The 8,537-nt window shown below is 39.8% G+C and overlaps 1 non-coding gene across 1 annotated transcript; it reads right to left on the bottom strand.

Annotated features, from left to right (window-relative positions):
• Positions 1-1,329: 1,329 nt before the first annotated feature.
• LOC138022525 (U4 spliceosomal RNA) lies at positions 1,330-1,468 on the bottom strand. The gene has a single exon (XR_011126603.1). It is a non-coding gene; the product is annotated as a U4 spliceosomal RNA (small nuclear RNA).
• Between the last annotated feature and the right edge of the window lie 7,069 nt (positions 1,469-8,537).

Raw genomic sequence — 8,537 nt, 5'->3', positions numbered from 1 at the left:
ACTTTCTGTTCTACTCTTGGAACTCTGATTCCCTTTTGTAGATAATGAAGCCGGACAGTGCGTACCGTATAGAAGAGAATTTGAACAGGTTACCCGAAGAAAGGCGTACAGTTGAATCCATGTTAGTGTCAGATGTATTCCATCTTTTACCAACGGGACATGTTTTTTTTTTTCTTCACGGTTAACCGCTTTTCAATCAAACCTGTCAAAGTCATTTGTACGAATGCAAATGTGACTCCATGTTTAAAATTTTATATCTGATTAGCATAAACAGCCGGTAAGAACCTGAATGACGCTAAGCGTCGATTCGTTTAAAGGAAAAAGAAACATTTAACCATTTTTAAAATTTCTTCGTTAGCAATACGAGGCAGGGACTATTGTGAATTCAGTGTGGGAGGTTGGTTCTTAGCAAAGACAATGTCGAAAAAAAGCCTTTTAGTTCAGTTTTCTCAGCTGAAAACCTTGAGTATTGCCCATGGCCTTGGCGAATAAATTGCTTTTTAAACGCTACTGTGAAAGTGCATTAAAACTGTATATAGCTTGACATTTTAGTCAGTGGTAAGAGGTTTTTGGTTGCGGTTTTCCTTGGTCGGTCAACAGCGGCCTGCCTCGGTCTAAGTCCTTCAAAAAGGGCTTTACAATCGGTACGCAAATTGCCATTCAAAATTCCACATACAAATTTTAAAGCTGTATCCTTATGGTTTCTTTAATTTTATGTGTAAAACTCTGTGGTGTACGTGGTAATCAGCGAAAGATGTGCCCCCAAGACACATTGATAAATTGACACGGTAGTGGGGTGTTTTTTCTAGCAGCTGCTATGTGCTTCCATCAATGCAAGAAATTACGATTTTGTTATTAATTTATGATTTGGTATTCGCCATTGAAGCCGCAGATAATCAGTCAGTCCCTGAAGAGCTGAAACTTATTACTTTGCTGACGCAAGGAAAATAAAACTCTTTATCCAACTTGCCGTATTATGAAATGCGGTTCATAATAGTGCCAAGTCGCCATTTTGCTTATATGCTGTATCGAAAGGTTCGTGTCTCGTACTTAACGCAGCTGGTGGTCAAGAGGTCAAATGATATCTAAGAACCTTGTCATGCAAAGTTATGCCAAGGGACTAAATTATTGAAGAAACAGATTAGCTCATCACGTGCTCTTTTTGAATTATTACCGCTAAAGGGAGTGAACACTAATGGCTAGCACTCACTTCGCTAGTTAAGGAAAGGAAAGCAAAGACTTATTATCTCATGCTCCGTTTCAGCCAGGAGGAACTGGAATAGTCACGAATAACGACTAACTCGTCTCTGTTCTTGAGTTTGAGTAGGGCCCACGTATGGGCCGTCAAAAATTGCAAAGCCGCCTATATTTCAAGGCGTCTTGCGGGGTATTGGGAAAAGTTTTCAATCAGCAATAACCGCGCCTCGGATGAAACTCACAGGCTACAGTAATGCCACTGCGCAAAGCTAATATTCAAATGGAACTATGGCTTTATTTCAATTAATCAATCATACTATCAATGTGGGATCTTATCGCAAGGTTTTACCATTCACTTTTGGGCTAGTTTGATCAAGAAACTTCTTGTTTACTTTAAATCGATTAAGGCCAAATATCTATTGAAGAGGTTCCTTGAAGAATTGTTTAATGGAACTATAATCCCCAACCCCAATCGTTTCCACAAATCACGCATGCGCGTTCAGACATATTTGCGTAATCTACAATATTGAAACGCTGCAACGTTCGAGGACAGCTGCAAGCATCATGATTTTTTTGTTTGAGAAAGTAAGAGGAACATTACGCACGTCCGAGAGCATTTTAGCTTTTTTTACTGAATGCCAAGATACTGTGTACGCCGCGAAGAATGCATATCAGTGAGTACTCAAAAAAGTGTACCGTTGCATACGAATGAACATGACCTTGACCTTTACTTCCATTTTTCAAATAATATTTACTTTTGTTACACCATAACAGAGCGTCATGCCATATTGTGCAGGTAGCATCAACACGCATAACGTATTCATCAAATTCTTTGTGCGCGCATGCGTAAGAATCAGGTTTTTGATTTTTGTGTTTGTCGCATAATTTCCACCTTATTCTGAAAGACTGCGCTCCTTTGAAACATAAATATTGAAGAAAAGTGTTTATCTTGAAAACTAAGGATATTATCTCCCTGTTGACAGAATTCATATAACGGGCTCCCATAATGAAGATAATGTCTTCTTGTTATTTATGCTAAAAGTGTCCCTCCGTCAATCATAACTGTTGGTTATTGACTTTTAAATTTCTCCAGATCGGTGGTTTTGCCGTATGGCGAAACCGCCCCCAAACAATAACATATTAAATAGAAAAATATCAAGAGACAGTGAAAGGAACTGCAGAGATCATAAGAATGAGTTGTTGGCCAGCATTGCTTCGTCGTGCAAAACATATGCCGAATAAGGCTCCGTCTACACGTATATGGATATTTTTGAATCCGCAACTTTTTCAGTTTCCGGGATTAAAACACATTCCCATCCACACGTAGCGTATTCAAATCGAATTTGCCCGTCCAAACGCCATCTGGGCTCGATCTTGTTACGTCATCCGGATTAAAAAAATTCCGGATGTAGCGTCCACAAGGTTCCTGATTCCTAGCGCATTCAAAAATATCCACTCTGGGGAGCGTATTCAAAAAGTCAAAAAGTTCCGCATTCGCGAGCGAATTCGCCGGATACGTGTGGACGGAAGGCGAATCCGAAAAAAGAAAAAAAACGCGGATTCAAAAATATCCGGATACGTCTGGACCTGGCCTAAGAGGTTAGAAGGCAAATTCACTGCCCGTGATCAACATGCAGCCGTGTCTTTCGCGAAAACAAAAGAATCGAAAAGCTTTGCATAACAATAGAGTTTAATTCCCGGAGGATTGGGTCGGGACATCAACATGGCCGCTGTTTCTTTGTTTGGGGACACCAACATGGCGCCCGTGACGTCATGTAAAACCCGAGAATAAGGCAATCTTTGCAGGCGTTATTGTTCAGTAAATTATGTTTCCAACTGACGACTTTGCTCACAGAATACATCATGCTATTTAAAAATTGACTTCAAAAGGTAAAAGAACTTGTTCGACTTAGTTAAATATCCGATTTTAAGCCCTTTAGCTTTGAGCACGAGGCAGTTATTAGCCATCAAAAACTGATCAATTATTGGGTGGCAAAAGCGATAATGATACCATGCATTATTTGTAAATAATTTTCAAAGCGTTATTGCTCAGAGGTTATCTGGTATATCGCGTTCAGTGTTTCAGAGATGACTCATTATGCAATGCATTTTCATAATGAAAGCAGTTAGCCAATATTGGTCAATATTCTTGGCTGACCGCTAAGAAAACGATAAACATACTCTAATGAGGCAAAAAGGTAAACAAAGATTATAGCGTATGTCACAGAGGACCAGGTTGAACTGTCTGTGTCTTCACTGAATTGGCCCCCTCGCCAGCACTTGCTTGTTCGATCTCAACAGATTGAAAACAGAGATTAAAATGAACATACTACGGCTAGAATTTCCCTTAGTGCTAAAAATCAATGAAATTCCTTAATCCTTTGTGGACCTGATGCAACTTTTAAGAGAAGAGTAAAAAGCGTCGAACAGCTCATGTAACCTGCCAACACCGTTTGTCATTTGTCCAATGTGACTCTAGATCACAACTCGACTTGTAACATGTAGGCTGCATGACAAGTAAGTCGATACCTTTGAGTTTCAGACAGCTTGCCCTAGTGGTTTCTCAGGTGTCAGTTCCGCTCTGACCACACAATGTTGTTGTTCTGAGTGGACCTGAGTGATCTCTGGTTCAGTTCCTACTTGGAGCTCCCAAGCCAGGTTGCGCTAACATGGGAGGGCGAGCTGAAGTACAGATGTTTACGAACTGAATTTTTGAATTAAATTTTAATCGCGGATTCATCGTATTAGTGTTAATCAGCTCTTGAACGACTGAACCCTGAAGGGTATTTTTACTCAAGTGATCGTCGAAACTAAAACCGCGATTGTTCTTATTTTTGTTTACTTCGCTAGGAGACTGACTTAAAAGTTTAAGCCAGATTCCTAGAGTAGAAAGCAAAAGTTGTCGTGATTCAGATTACACTCGTCAGGTTTCCGTGTCATCAGCGTCCAGAGAACGGCAGTCCTAGATCGATTTATTTGAAATGAACAAATGCTGACCAAATTTCTAAGGAAAACATACGAAAGAGGCAAGGAGTGCTGACTGCTAAAAGTAAGACAGCTTACCGTAATTATGGCCTTTATTATTGCTCAAACTGAATGACATTCTTGTTTCACTTGAATTTCATGCCGTATAATCCACTTCAGGTTTAATCGTAATAAAAATTGTCAAGCTCTCCAAGGCAAACAGAACCGCCTCCTCAGTGCAGAAGAGGTTTCAACGAAAAGATCGAGCAAGGCAGTCCGCCGGCTGGAACACACAGTTGTGTTGTCTGTGTAGAATATCACAAAGAAACCATGTTCGTCCTCATCAATAGAAGTCCAAATGACCATAATTTTTAGTGTTTTTTCAATGTTTACTGTTTCTGGAGAAAATACTGTTAAGTGTTTGGAGGTTTTCGTGGAGACCCCATAGGGTCCCATAGTCTTTTCGCATTGTAAATTCTTCTCTGCTCTACGAAAATCGGTAATAAAATTAAATCACTCATGACTTTTGAGCCCGTGCTCAAAACCTCTCAAAGGTTCTGTAGGCTCTTTTTTCGACCCAACGGGAACACGGAGAATTACAGCATTGTTACGCAACAGCAGAGGGAAATGGAAATACCATTTCTTCTAGGACTACCCTGGATGCCAGAGGTTTTTTCTCTCCTAGAGCAACAGAATAGCGAGTCGCGAAGCGGCGAAAAAAACCTCTGGTACAGGCAGTCGAGTTCTCTGAGAAGGCCGGTCCAATGGGATGCCGTTTCATATTCCCAAAGTCAGATTTTGACCCTAGCAATTCGATTGGTTCCAGGAACCTCCAGAGGTAGTCCATTTTTTCCGTTGCGAGAATCTTTCCGTTTCCAGGCCCTTTCTCACAAGATCGATGGTAGTAAATGGTAAGCGCCATTCTCATCCGGCTGGTTTAATAAATTCGGAAAATCGCTTACTATACCTTTATGCAACGATCATTGCATCTGGATTATTTGGCTAAATGGGAAGCACCCGGTAAGTGCCAAAGGTTTGGTTTAGCTCATTTCATTGGGAATTCTGATGATGATTATCCTGTTTTTATATAAAGTGAATGATACAGAGTGAAGTACAAGGATTTCTCTCGTTGAAAAAATCGTATCTTAAGTTAAGACTGTAAACATACATCTTTCACATGTGAGAGGCAAGTGAGTATTACAACGAAAATATAGTGGAAAGTTTTCGGAATTCTCCTGGGAAAACTTCGGTAGTCTTCGGACATCTTTAGTAGTCTCTGTACATCTTCGGTAGTCTTTGGAAATCTTCGGCTGCCTTCGGGAATCACGCGGATGCAAACCAAGAATAGTTGCATTGTGGGATTGTTTGTGTAGACAGTATTCATGTGTGACAATCACGAAAACAACGTTAATGCATGGTTCCAACGGCCACTTACAAAGAAAAGCTTATTTGTAAAACTATAGGATGTGATGATCAACCTGATCGTTAAATAATATGGCAGTTTTGGTCAATTGGCAGGCATCACGGGAATATTAACGGTGACATTTGTCTTGAGTGTATGATCGACTACAACTCCTCTGGACCTCGAGGCTGTTCCAACAAATGAAAGGAATGCATATATTTGAAGTACGGATTACAGACGAAATGTCAGGGGCACCCAATGAATCTGTTCCTCACATTATCTGTTCCCCAGAGGAATCTTGCTGGCTGGCAAAAATACAGGTGTTTCGATGAGCTGGCTGGGAAATTTTGTTATTGATAGAGGTTTTGCCTGGGAATTACTGACTTCTTCTAGCATTTCAATCCGAGCTGACTGTAGAAACTCTGAAGACTGAGGACGACTAAAAAAAAAAGGAACCCTTCCCTCTCCCAGAGAGTAGTCACAAACATACGACGGCTGGTCAGAGTAATTGCGCTTGCGGAAAAAACTTGTTTTGTCGCTTTTGTTCGGTCGTTTTGGATCGAGGGATTTGAAAGCGCGCGGAATTCCAGGCTGGGAAATAAATTGGATCAGCTGGCTGGGAAACCAACCAATTTTATCTAGCTGGCTGGGAAATTTCTTGTGTGTCTTGCTGGGAAAAAGGAACAGATAATGTTTTCCCAGCAACACTGAAAAACACCTAAAAATGCCTTAATAATATTTATTTTCATTAACTGGGGTATAATAATACATTTTACAACAAATTGGTCGTTGGGTGCCCCTGAAATGTAGCCTGACTGAAGTGATCCTCGCATGCACTTTAAAGGAAACTTCCACTTCAACAAAAAAGTAACTTTAAATCACAGGGACTAACTGTTACAGTCAAGTCAATCTGAAATGTTTTCAAAGAAAGCGTTTGTATCCGAAAGAAATGTTTTAGAATCGCCTCGAATCGCCTATTTTTGTTTTCACGTTTTTGCGGGCGAAGCCATCTTGAATAATTGTAACGTGTTACGGTTGCCCTATTGTTATTTGACAAAAGCTCTTTGTGTCAGAACAATAGGGCAACCGTAACACGTCATTATTAACGAAATTTGGAACGGAAAATAAAGCGTTTTCACGTGACGTCACGGCGGCCATGTTGGTGTTCTGAAACAAAGGAATGGCGGTCATGATGGTGTACCAAACTAATCCTCCGGGAATTGAACTCTATTTTTATGCAAATACTTTCTTTTGTTTTAGTAATCCAATATGGCTGCTGGTCACGTGAGTGAAAACGCTCTGTAAGCGATTTTAAAATTCACTCTTCCTTATATAAACACTTTTTTAAAAACAAATTTCAAACAAATTTGTTTGTAAACATAATTTACATAGTAAAAGTGGAGGTTCCCTTTGAAACTAGACAATTTAAGGACGGTGCCTACTAATTTAAAGTTATTTTTGCCCGGTTTCCTGAATATGCGGGAAAAGCAGATCTTTTAAACTAGTGTTATTGAAATCCAAAAAGAAAATTGGGGTTAACCACGCATTTTTCGAAGATAATTAATCAACAATATTTGTAAAGAGCTTTAAAATACAAAGCAATGTATGGCGTTCTTTTCCAAATTGCCAAAGCTTTATCATCTCTGCCGGAAAAATGCGTGGTTACCCCCAATTTTCTTTTTGGATACTGAAGAACACTTGCTAAGTTCTGCTTTCTCTGCATAGTTTTGAACCGCGCAAAAATATGACTGTATTAATAAGCACCACCCATAGGAAATCCGAGTATTTCGAGATGCGCAGAACGCATGTGCAATAACAATATTAGGCACCTTCCTTTAATAACATGCAGGGCCTCTTGAAGCCGTCTGGATTTTACAGATGTCTATAAAGAGACAATTGCTTTAATTGTGTAGTTAAGTGTGAGGATCACTTCTGCTATCATTTCGTCAGTTCCAACGGTTGACACATTTGCTTTGCGGCTAACGATCGGCTCATTCTAGAAATTTCTCGGTCTGTTGTTATTTGTCCTTGATGTTAACACTGCAAGCTGCCTTTGTGTTGAAGTATTTATTTCGTTTCAAATAAAACGTTAGTTGTTTGTATTTTTAAAAGCGTTTTAAAAACAAATGTTAACGTGTTTACACTTTACTCAGTAAGAAAGGTGTTTCGTTGCACGGTTTATCCTTTATATTTTTTTTTTTGTCCGGAACAATTTGCGAAATTTATATTCAAACACCTTTCCCGTCAACCGCGACTACTGCTTAAATTTGTATCTGATTCTACCACAAACAGAGAGCGCTAGGGTTTGTTACTTATGCCATCGCTGTTTAACGCTGCCTTTATTCAGATTCATTCCTATCTCGACCTTTCCGATACCGAAACGTTAGTGAACCATTGAGAGATTTCGCGTCGAGTTTACGGCAAACGGCAACCGCTAGATCATCATCAGTGAAATTTGCGTTTTACCCAACGGTATTTGATTTTACCTAATTCCTTGCCTGCCTCAGTTTTAGCAACAGACTTTGAGCAACTTACTAGCAGCAGGCGTAAGCCTGCATGTCATTTGCCGTCAACCCAATGCTAAATCTCTCTTTTACTATACTAGTCAATGATAACCACCTTAAAAATCTTGGTCATTTGGATGAAATGAGTGTTTTAAACTTAAGACTCGTGACTTTTGAATCGAAAGTGTTACTAATAAAAAATAGACGAGATATATAGAGGATATTACATGGCCGCGCGGGGATACGAATTTTATCCTCGAGTGCTGAAAGTATCTCTCACGAGTGAGCGAAGCGAGCGAGTGAGAGATACTTTCAGCGCGAGAAGATGAAATTCGTTTCCCCAAGCGGCCATGTAATGTTCTGTTTATTATATAGATATTGATGAAATCTCCAGATTTAAAACACCTTGTTTTATTCATTTTCGAAATGATGATAAGTGGTCACCAACCGCTAAAACACGCATGTTGTGT

Source organism: Montipora capricornis, chromosome 10, assembly GCF_036669925.1.
Source record: "Montipora capricornis isolate CH-2021 chromosome 10, ASM3666992v2, whole genome shotgun sequence".
Lineage (NCBI taxonomy): Eukaryota > Metazoa > Cnidaria > Anthozoa > Scleractinia > Acroporidae > Montipora > Montipora capricornis.
Note: the sequence above shows the minus strand (reverse complement) of the source record. Positions and strands in the feature narration are given on the sequence as shown.